This window comes from Scylla paramamosain, chromosome 33, assembly GCF_035594125.1.
Source record: "Scylla paramamosain isolate STU-SP2022 chromosome 33, ASM3559412v1, whole genome shotgun sequence".
NCBI classification, from domain to species: Eukaryota; Metazoa; Arthropoda; class Malacostraca; order Decapoda; family Portunidae; genus Scylla; species Scylla paramamosain.
The window spans coordinates 7,665,222-7,677,367 of record NC_087183.1 but is presented as its reverse complement, the minus strand read 5'-3'; the positions used below and the strand labels follow the sequence as shown (position 1 = coordinate 7,677,367).

At 41.4% G+C, this 12,146-nt stretch overlaps 1 long non-coding RNA gene across 2 annotated transcripts in view; it reads left to right on the top strand.

Annotated features, from left to right (window-relative positions):
- LOC135089482 (uncharacterized) overlaps window positions 1–10,425 on the top strand; it is an 18,401-nt gene extending 7,976 nt beyond the window's left edge. For both annotated transcript variants that reach the window (XR_010261501.1, XR_010261500.1), the window contains exon 3: window positions 9,597–10,425. This is a non-coding gene — a long non-coding RNA (uncharacterized LOC135089482). The remainder of the gene's footprint in view (window positions 1–9,596) is intronic.
- The last annotated feature ends 1,721 nt before the right edge of the window (window positions 10,426–12,146 follow it).

Below are 12,146 nucleotides of genomic sequence, written 5' to 3'. Positions count from 1 at the left end.
ACGAAGGTGCTTATGGCTAAAAGTACGTAATTGTTCGATTAATATTGAAGTAACATTGTCGTCGTCATCCGAGGTCTTGTTTAGGCGAGTTAAGTTTACGTTTAAACTCCACCATTTCATTGATTTCACTGTTGATCCTTCACTGCATGGATCACGAACTGAAAAGGCGGCATACTTTGCTCAGAAATAAACTGTCAGTGTCTGGAAATTAGAAGGCAAAGGTTACTTCCATAATACCCATGTTTCAGTTTCGCCTGTGCCTGAATTGCCAGCGTTCCAGAGCAGTCCATTCTGTATTTTGACGAATGATTAACGAAAGACTGCATGACTTCGTTGGTTTCATCGCGCTCCCCTTCCCATTGCTACTAGTGATGTTTGAACGGTCAGCCATGAAAGCTTCTGGGTTTGTAAGTCCTTTGAAAGTTCTGAAGACTTCACTTAGGTCTCCTCTCAGCCTGTGCGTCGTGAGGTAGGAGTGGAGAGTGAGTGGAAGAGTCCTTTGTGCTACAGTGGACTGGAAGAGGCTGGTGATGGTGATGACAGGAACTTGGTGTACATTTTAACGTGGTAGTCTGTCTGTCTGTCTGTCTGTCTGTCTGTTTATCTCTGTCTGTCCGTGTCTGTTTGTCTGTCTGTCTATATGAATGTAAGTACGTGTTTCCATCACCTTATGATCGTAAGAATGAAGATAAAGAAGGGTAAGGATGATAACATTTACATACATAGTGATAAATGTGGCTCCCTACTGACATTCTTATGGTAATAGCTGTATATCTTGCCGGCGTCTGCGTGCCCGCACATCAGTGACTGTCTGTATCCTTCATATCAGGTGCGTGGGGGCAGGTGGTGTGGTATTGGGCGTGGCGTCGAGCTTGGGTCCCGTGAGTCACATTGGCCTGGCTGCGTTACCAAATTAACCCCTGATAGGAGGAGGGATGGTGTTCCTGTGGACCTTGAAAACCTTAATAATCTCCCTTGCTGCCTTTTAAGCAATCACTAGAAACATGAAAAACCCCTTTGAAAATAGGAATAACTTTATTTAGCGACGAATATCATGAAAATATCCTTGAAAACACCATAATTTCCATGAGATCCACAATAACTTCCTTTTAAATTTTTCAAATCATTACTGGAATCCTGAAAACCTTGAAATCCCAATAACTTCCTCAAGAGCCTTTAAAACTTTCAAGGAAGCCTTCAACACCATCACTAGAATCTTTAAAACTATCTCTGGAATAAAAAAATAAAAATCCTCAGAAACCACGATAACTTCCACTAGAACCCGTTAAAAAAGTAGACGAGATAAGGTGGTGAAACGTTTGAGAATACCGAGTTAAGAATTACAGCGATGATATTCGTGATGAAGGCAGCTATGCGTCCCGTGAGTACCATAAGCCACAGGGCGCTGCGAGACTCAGCCAGGAAGACCGATAGTAGCATTATCTGGGGCAGCGCCGAGTGTACTTTAGCAGTGTTAAATGTAAGGTTCCCTGGAGAGAGATTTACAGCCCTTCACCTTCCTTTCGTGAAATATATGGCGATGCTATGCAGTGTGTTATTGCTGTTACTACTACTGCTACTCCTACTACTGGTACTGTTACTACTGGCACTGCTACTACTACTACTCCTCTGGGTGATAAGGAAATGGAATAAACTCTGTCGAGTCAATAGGGAGCTTTAAAAGAAGAATAGACAAATTTATGGATGAGGATGATAGATTGAAGTAAGTGTTCATATTTTATACAAGGACTGCCACGTGTTGTCCTGATGGCTTCTTGCTGCTTCCCTGGTCTTCTTATGCCCTTACTACTTCTACAACTATAACTACAGTACTACCAGTAAAACGCCTTGATATTGGATGATCGAGCGTCGCCACACCCAGCACAAAGCACCCAGCTACGCCTTGCTACACATCAATCGATAGTTTATTTAATTCTTTGTATAATGGGATGCTTCTTTTCTTTCCGAACTCATGTTTAATGGAGTTATTGATTGAGTAGTTGATTTAATGGATACTATTTAGTAGAATGATTTAAGTGACATATTGAAAGTGCTTGCAAAATTTAAGTGAATTATTTAAGTGTAGACTGTTCACTTTGTAACCACCACGTGTGTGTTTGTGAGTAAATGACCCTTGCCTTCCCTCGAGGCGTTCACTGGTGGTGGTGGTGTGCGTGTGTGTGTGTGCTTTGAACTATTCAATCATAATAATGTAAGAACAGTAAGATTTCATCAAGATGCTATAAAGTGTAACATATTACAGGATACTGTAGTGATCAATAAATTGCTTTTAAGAAATGCGATCAAGAATGGATGGCTCCCTCTGCGGTGGCTGGGTGGGAGTCTTGTAACCCGCGGCCGCCATCTCTTGTGAACGAACGTCTTTCGGGTTGAGATGTTTTTCATGAAGACCAGGCATCGTCACTCCCTGGTCGCTGCCAGGACAGGAGGAATTTATTGAATGTTTCTATACACAACTAATATAAAATATTAATTCGTTTGTTAAAAACATTGTTGTTAATTGTTCCCATATTTGGCACAAGTTTTTTTTGCATAATTTGACTAATGGGCGTTTTAAATGTTATAATGTGTTCTACTCTGAAGAGTGAAGACCTCTGCTTGAACTCAAAAGGACGTTTACCACAATATATAAGAAAAGGACAAAAAATTATGCCATTGCGTAACGCTTCTTGTAATTACTCATCAAATTTCAATCTTAAATTAAGTGAACCTGTAGTGGCAGTCACAGTCATCACCCCGTCCTGACGAGGAGCGAGGCACGGTGAAGGGCTGCCTCAGTCTGGCGTGCTGGATTGACAACCTCCCCGGTCTTTGTACGGCTGTCTGTGACTACGTAACGGAAAGTGAAGCGCCTCTTTGTTGTATTACCTTAATTACTTCATGTATTTTCACACGCTGAGAATAAGAGAGAAGGTCGTGGCTTTATTACATATAGGAAGTATGTTTTCTAAATGTGCTTGCGCTCTCTCTCTCTCTCTCTCTCTCTCTCTCTCTCTCTCTCTCTCTCTCTCTCTCTCTCTCTCTCTCTCTCTCTCTCTCTCTCTCTCTCTCTCTCTCAAGAAGGCGTAATGCTATGAGGGACAAATTACCCCCGACAACCACTGGAGTACAAGCCGCCCCAGTGCACTGCAGGACCAGCATCACTGACCCCCACCTGACCGCCACACTACTGAATTACAGAGCTGCCATTGTGGTGGAATTGATTAGTATGTGTGTTGATATTCCAGAACTATATCACTGCTATTATTTTGTTGATATGTATGTGTGTTGGTGGAGTTTGATAATCGGTAGACACACACACACACACACACACACACACACACACACACACACACACACACACACACACACACACACACACACACACATACATCTATCAAACATTATTGGGGAACGAAAGGCTTTGCTATCTCATCAGTTTTCGTTTGTTTATTCTAGTCTCGTGGGGAAACGCATCGCTCGCTCCGGTCTGCGTCTGCATGTATGTATGATGCCTGGTGTGTTGTGGTGAAGGTAAGACAAAGATAGGTAAGCAGAAAAAAAAAAAGGTTCTACTCAAGGAAAATAATTGTTCTGAATGCATAAGTTTGTTTGGTTATTTGTTTAGTTGTTTTCTTTGTTTTCTTTTGTTTTTTTGTGTGTCTTGAATTTCTCGTTTTAATCTCTCTCTCTCTCTCTCTCTCTCTCTCTCTCTCTCTCTCTCTCTCTCTCTCTCTCTCTCTCTCTCTCTCTCTCTCTCTCTCTCTCTCTCTCTCTCTCTCTCTGTATTAATGGCTCACTTAAAGACGCTCAATAACACTTCATGGCTAAACACTTCATCAGCTCGGCCAAGAAAGTTGCTTAAGTCACTCCAATCGATGACTCGTTCCCTGGATGCCAGCACAAGCAGTCACCGTCACAAGTCTGTTAACATTGTCGTACTCTGTCTTCCTGCGTCTGTCCCCCTCCATCTTGGGTCTGATCACCTGGTAGTCTTACAAAAGTAGCCTATGGGGATTCTAAGCTGATTACAGGAATGAAGATTAAAGAGAAATTTATAAGGGACTTTGGGAGTGACTGGCATGTTGATTATGTAATGTGTGACCTTCCCTAACCTTCCCTCGCCCTACCCTGCCTTGTCTTTTACCTTGCCTTGCCTTGTATCTTGTTTTGCCTTGCCTTGCCAATTGCCTTGCCTTGCCTTATTCGTTGCCTTGCCTTGCCTTATTTTTGTACCTCGCCTTGCCTCGTCTTGCTTTAAGAGAAAATTAGACGGATTTATGGATGGGGGTGACAGGTGGAAGTAGGTAGGTATATTTCATACAGAGAATGCCACGTGCAAGTCTGGTGGCTTCTTGCAGCTTCCCTTATTTCTTATGTTCTTATGTTCTATGTTCTTATCTTGTACCTTGCCTTGCTTTGCCTTGCCTTGCCTTATCTTATTAATCTAACCCACACTTTATCCTACTTACTTTTAGATTATCTTGCCCAAGCTATCTTACCCAAATCCAAACTTGCCTTAACATCCCTAATTTAACAATCTAACGTAACATAACTTATAACTAACATAACATATAATCTAACCTTATCTAACCTCTCCTAACATAGTGTAACCTTAACTTACCGTATCATACTTAAATTATAACCTGATCTATTCTAGCTAAACCTAAGCTCAATTTACCTTATCTCACCTTACCTTACCTTTTCTTACATTAACATACCTTACCCTTCACTTATCTAATCTTACCTAACATAACGTAATCGCCGTAATGACACGAAGGATCCAATATCTTTACAAAATATTAACTGCGCTATGGATCGAGGGATATAAGATACGGGCAGGTTATGAAGCTCCTTGTATAGCAGACTGGAGGTGCGATATGGCTACTTGGTGCCGTGCTGACTTCCCATAGTGTCAGTTCACCCTTATCGTCTGCAATGAAGGTGTGAACTGCAGCTTACATAATTGGTTAGTTGCGTGAGTTGCTTTATTTTCTTGTATAGCAAATTTTTAGTTTTTGGTTCACCGTGGTGTTGTTTTGATTGACACTTTACCTTCGTTCTAACTAATGGAGGAGTTGTTAGGCTTCTTAATAGTAATTTCATGTATTTATGGTGTTATTTGGGCAAAATGTTTTAGTTCTTATACTCCTTTTATTTACCATTTGTATCTAAACATTATTACTTGTCATATTATTTTTGTGAACACATTTTGCCAATAAACTACCGTACTTATAATATATGGAGCAAAATTTCTTCCCACCGTTCCGGCATCTGGTCTTTGCAGGTGTTCTCGTGCCCCCTCCCGTCCACCCTGCGCTGCCAGACGGTCCTCCTCCCTTGCTTGCCACGTTTTCTAATCCTCTGGCTGCTTTGAACATCATAGTCAAATAATCCATTTTATCTTCTTCCCCTCATCGTTGGAAATCTCTCTCTCTCTCTCTCTCTCTCTCTCTCTCTCTCTCTCTCTCTCTCTCTCTCTCTCTCTCTCTCTCTCTCTCTCTCTCTCTCTCTCTCTCTCTCTTCCCGTGTGACGCCTGTGTTATCCTTGACGCCGGGTTAATTGCAGCTCTAATTATCCTTTCTAATTTTCCTATATGTGTTTTTTACAGCTCATATTCAAACATTTCCTTTTATCACAGACAGTATCAGTTCTCTCATCATTCCCTCATTAGGTAGTTAAATGCCTCTCTCGTGTTTGTAAGCGGCCTGTATGTCCCTTCAGTGATCATTTCTATATGCCTCTAGTTGATAATTTCTCCTATCTGTTTTTTTTTTCTTCATCACCAATCTTGTGTTTTCTTTTTTTTTTATTTTAGTCTTTCATTTCTTCTTTCCATGTCACGAACGTAAGTTTTTTTATATTAAACTTTACTTTTTTTTTTTTTTTTTTTTTTTTAAACTTTTCACCTCACTTGTACTATTTGTCGTGTGTGTGTGTGTGTGTGTGTGCGCGCCAGCTCAACTGAATAGGATAAACCAACGTGTTTAGTCCACTTTTAGAATAAAAAAAGGCGTGAGTAATGGCGCGTGTGGGAAGCCCCTGGGGATGGCAGGCGACAGGTGGCTGGTGGCTGTTGGCGAACTATCGGTCAAAGAAAACGGCCTTCCAGTCGCTTTGGGCCCGAATTCAGTTTTGCTCTCTCACCACCACTGTTTTCAAAAGCCACGGGAGATGGTTAGCAGGGTCCCCGAGAGTGTTTCTCCCAATAATAATGTAAGAAATCTTGTTAGTCTGTCACTGTAGCCGTAAAAAACTCCCTTAAAAATCTAAGTCACAGCAATTAGAGTCTTTTGAATGTAGTGGAGGTGCAGCACAGAAGTGTTTCAGAATATGGCCCTCGGCTCCTTCATGAGGCGCGGAGATCGAGGGTCACACTCCAACAAAAACTTAACTTTACCATAAATTTCTGTTAATAAGAGAAAAGAAAATGAAACAATAAGAGAAAAGAAAATGAAACAGAAGGAAGGAAACAGAAGACCTAAACGGTGAGAAGGGACGCGTCAGGGAGTGCCGCTTCAAAGGCAACACTCCCGACCAACCACTCAACCTTTACTAACAATACGTGTAGAGATTCACCTTATTACAAAGCATATGAAGGAGAAAGGATCATGAACGTAACACCAATGCAATTTTTTATGAGAATACAAATAAGTGACGGTATTATAAATGCGTAGTCCCAAATAGTCATTAACGTTATGAATGTAATATGAACAAAACTTACTAAGACTATGGATGTAAAGTCACGTGTATTACATAACAGGATGGGAAGGGTGAGGAACAGTAAAGATGAGCATAGTAAGCAATACAACGGCCACACTTAGAATATCGACAGGAAGTGACGTTGGTCTCATTGCCTATAACTCTTGATTGATCGCCTAAGTTATCTCAGAGCGTACTAAGAAGAAATCTGCATTTTTTTTTTTTTCCATCAAGAATATAAAAGATGATGTTAGTGAAGGGTATGTACATGGTCAACGAAATAACAAAAAAAAAAAAAAACTGCAAATCATACTGAGAATAAATTAAATACTAACATGTATATTTTTTACAATACAAATAACACATGAAAGTAAAATGTTGCTTTATGAACGTTATATATATGAAAAAAAAAACTAATATTCACCAAGAATAGAAATAGCGAATTATAGTTTATTACATCACAAAGAATAGAGGAGGGAATATGAGCGAGACAAAACGAAGTAATAAGACCGAAACAGCAACTTTTCCCAATAATCCAAAATAACAACATGCATTTCATTACTCTTCGTACGTACAATATGGGAGATGATATGAACGGCACTTATTGAAATTAATGAACGAAACCCCCATTTTGTTCCTCAGTATATTACAGGAATTAGTTGAGTGCAAGAGAATTGGTGTTTTAGTGCATTGTCTCGTATGTTTGTCCGAGTGAGGCGTCTACTCTTGTGGTCTGCAGAGGACACGGATGCTTCTACTGACTAAGCATGTTTCGTGTGGGTCATAAATTTTCTCATTCTTTGCTTTCGTCGTTGGATGAATATTTATTTTCAGAACACAGGGAAGTTAAGCTCGACGAGAGAGAGAGAGAGAGAGAGAGAGAGAGAGAGAGAGAGAGAGAGAGAGAGAGAGAGAGAGAGAGAGAGAGAGAGACTGACGCAAGCAGACCAACATAAGAAACAAGGGAGACACGAAGACAGGAGGGAACAGGGGGAGGGAGAAAACATGCGAGAAAGTTAGAGACAAGAGAACACGGAAGAGAGAGAGAGAGAGAGAGAGAGAGAGAGAGAGAGAGAGAGAGAGAGAGAGAGAGAGAGAGAGAGAGAGAGAGAGAGAGAGAGAGAGAGAGAGAGAGAGAGAGAGAGAGAGAGAGAGAGAGAGAGAGAGAGAGAGAGAGAGAGAGAGAGAGAGAGAGAGAGAGAGAGAGAGAGATTGTTGGCTCAGTGGTAATGTCCTTACCTGTAATTTGGTAGGCTGAGGTTCGTATCTTATTCAGCTAATGGAAAGGCAAGAGGAAAGGGGATGGTGGGGATGAAAGGGGAGGAGGTAGGGAGAGGAGGTAGAAAGGGAAAGGAGGTGAGGAAGTGACGGTAATAATAGAGTAAAAGAGGTGAATATGGAGACTAAGAGCGAGGGATAGAGGAGAGAGGAAGGGAGAGGAGAGGGCGAGGAGAGGGGAAGAATGGAAGGAGGAAAGGAGTGAAGAAGTGACAAAGAAGTAAGGAAGGAGACAAAAAGAAGGGAGGATATGTAAGAGAGAGAGAGAGAGAGAGAGAGAGAGAGAGAGAGAGAGAGAGAGAGAGAGAGAGAGAGAGAGAGAGAGAGAGGGGGGGTTGGTGAGGGACAGCAACAAGTCGCGTCAGGATGGTGTTCATGACACTTAACTGAGAGGAGCACCTGAATGTCTCCTGTGTGGCTGGGAATCAATCTCTCTCTCTCTCTCTCTCTCTCTCTCTCTCTCTCTCTCTCTCTCTCTCTCTCTCTCTATTTGACCTCAGCTGACCTATTTTGGCACTCCTTTATTCCTCCATTACCTCCAGTCTCCTACCGACTCCTTTTCCATCAGTCTCTTTCTCTCTCTCTCTCTCTCTCTCTCTCTCTCTCTCTCTCTCTCTCTCTCTCTCTCTCTGGTAACGAAACTCGCGTAATAATATTTTGACTCGCCATCCTTGAAACAATTAAATAATGACGTTACTGATGATCGTCATGCGAGATGCGAAGGCTAACTGTAAAGATATGCCGACCCGGAAATCTCTTTAAAACACGAACCGCGACTGGCAAGGACGGCGAGGGGAAAACTGCGTCGTGGCTTTTATCTCATCAAAAGGCGTCCACTAACAGGGGAAAAAAGAAAAAATGGAGGTGGATAAAAAAGGCGGACAAGCAGACTCCACAAACGCAGGAAAGTATAAAGTTCGATTGAAAATAGCGGAGTTTATACACAGCCAGCGAGATACAAGTTAAAATAATGAAGTCAGGCAAAATATCCCCATGAAATGAACACTGGCGGTGGAAGTTGAAATATCGCCAGGCAAGCTACCGGGGCTGGCACGTGCGGGTCTACGGCTTCCTCCTGCTTCCTTTATTTTCTAATGTTTTTATGTCGAAACGTGGATATTCAAATAGTTTTTATGTTCCAAGGTGGATATTCAGATAGTTGCAACTGGACATGGGCAGGACACTTCATACATCGAGCAGGTGATGTGATGGTCAGTTAGAGTAAAGAAATTGCTTGGAATGGCATAGAGAAAAAAGAACAGATAGAAAACCAGTTACAAGTGGGTATTAAAAAAGCAATATGCCTTTACGCAGATCTTGACTTGAGCTGTTTAATATTATACCAACTTATTATTAGAGAGAAACTAGGTGAAGTGTGAAGAGAGAAAACATGTAATCCACTGCTACTGTTGTGTAACTGGTGGGGTATGAAAGCTTATTAGCGTGGTATAGTGCTGCGCTTGTAGTGTAGGAGGAGATAGACCGATAAGTTTTGCAGGACACTGGATCTGTTATTAGCGAGGAACCAAGTGAATTATAAAGAAACATGTAATCTTCTACTACTGTTCTTTGGTGGGGAACGAAAGCTTACCGACGTGAAGTGCTGTGCTTACAGTGTAGGTGGAGCGATGACCTTTGCTGGTTGACCTGGAACACACAGCAGCCGAGAGATGAGTGGAGAAGATAAGGGGAGGTCTTTGTCCGGTAATGGAGTCATAGAGGCTGCTGCTGGCGATGACGAGACAGACGCAGGCAGTAACCCACATGGCGGGAATGAGGTCAAGCTATTGAGTGATAAGAAAGGCGACTTTGTGACGGGAAGCAAGAGTGCCGGAATGAAGCTCGCGCGGGTTACGGCTGGGCATAACAATAACGGTGACCGGCGCCGCCCTGGTAATGGAAGGTAGTTATTGTAAGTTTAATGAGGGTAGTTGTAATAAACATGACGGTGTCTGTAATGGTGATGAGCGTGATAAAGGTAGTCATGATGGTGGTGATGGCAATGATGGTGATGGTGATACTCTTTTATAATGTTATGCTAAAATTTGTAACTACTGCAATTACGAAATTTGTGGATTTATGGGTGTAAAATGTATGGAATTAAAACGGCTGGTTTACTGAATCAAGTACAGTATCTAGGCGATAGAAGATAAATGATGATAGGTGAGGCCTTTATGGGCCATGGCTCCTGCTCAGGCTCGGTGAAACTCTCTGGTGCACGTGTGGAGGAAGACTTCAGACACCGCTGACAGCGAGAGGAGCGATCAAGGAGCTGAAACACTGCGGTGCCTGGGGCTGTGCTTGTGTTAAGTAAAATCGTCTTATTCACGTTAAATAACTAATATCATGTTTTCATTGGCAGTCATTATCACAAAACGTTAACTCACGTTCGCAGTTACTTACACAGACCAAGTTTTAATTTAAGGGACTGCTCTGAGAGAGAGAGAGAGAGAGAGAGAGAGAGAGAGAGAGAGAGAGAGAGAGAGAGAGAGAGAGAGAGAGAGAGAAAAAATGTTGACATGGATAATATACAGAGTTTCTAAAAGTAGAATTGTAACAAACTATTACATTATTAAAGAAAAAGATAAAACGAAATAAATTATTAGCCATCAGATAATGCTGATTGATTAAGAGAGATACTGGGACATAAATTGAAGGAATGAAAAACAAACGAAAATACCTGATGTAAAAAAGGAACCATTATGTCAATTATTGAAAATTTATGTGAAGGTCGTGATGAGATTTCCTGATTTTGGAATCTGATACAGTTTTTGCCACATAATCTTTAGGACAAGAAAAAGAAGAAGAGAATAACTGTCTCGTCATATTATTAGTTTGCTCTGACAGAACAAACTATTATATTCAGTTCTAAGCATCGAGTTGTTGTTGGTTACGTCTAGTTAGAAATGAGGCGATGCACGAGTACGTTGTATCTTGGCCAGACAGCGAGAAGGCAGCATCGCACAGGCGAGTCTCGGCCCAACTTGTAGTTCTCAGCGGGAGTGTGTTGCTGGCGGTCACAAGTCCAGGACGTGACCCATAAGACCACGGTGAAGTGCGCACGTATACACACACACACACACACACACACACACACACACACACACACACACACACACACACACACACAGAGTTAGTTATTTATTGATACACAAAGAGTTAGTTGTTTATTGATCACAACAACATAAGTACATTAGTATGAAAACCTAAAGTAAATAATTAGATGTGGAACAGAGTTAGTTTTTTATTGATACACAAAGAGTTACTTGTTTATTGATCACAACATTGTAAGTACATCAGTATGAAAATCTGAAGTAAATAATTAGATGGTGGAACAGAGAGAGAGAGAGAGAGAGAGAGAGAGAGAGAGAGAGAGAGAGAGAAAAGGTGCTGTCAAAATGTCCTTGCATACCAAAATCCTGAGGGTAAACTTAAGGCAAACAATAACTGTGTGCAATCAATGGCAGGCGTGACACTCACCTGCATGGAAGGCGATGGTCGATGCTGAGGTGTACTGTATTGCATCTCGCCGCTCATTGCTGCCACCTACACCATACGCACACCACTGCCGCGCACCTCAGCCTTCCCACCCTCCTTTGTGACCAGTAGTAGCCGTGGAGCACATTTTTTCCTTTAAAACATAATTTGTAACATTTTAAAGCAGACAATTAGTATTTTTTTTTATTCAGAATTTGTTTTTGCCTTTCTGTTTTTCTCCTCTGTCGTAAGAGAGAGAAAATCATAATTACTACCATACGTTTATGTGCTTCTCTTAAATAATACTAGACGTGGATAAAAAGAAAACATAACAAACATATGTACCCACTCTGTTAAACAACAGTGGACGTAAATTGCAATTCTTTTTTTATTTTTAGTATACTATGAGTAATTTTTTCTAACTTTGCTATTTTTTCTAACTTTGCTACTCCAACAAGCTTTTACACTCTCCTCCAGTAGCCGCAAGCACTTTTTCTTTCTCTTCCTTCATACTGCACTTGGTTATTTTCTAACATACCACACTGGCAGGCACTGATGTCCCTCACAAACAGCAATACGTGGCACTGTGTTTATCTTCTGTACTTAGAGTTTGCTTTGGGTGATGCTGCAGTTAGTGAAGCATAGCGTGGTGCAGTCAAACTTTTCTTCCTGTTTTAGAAAGGAAAAG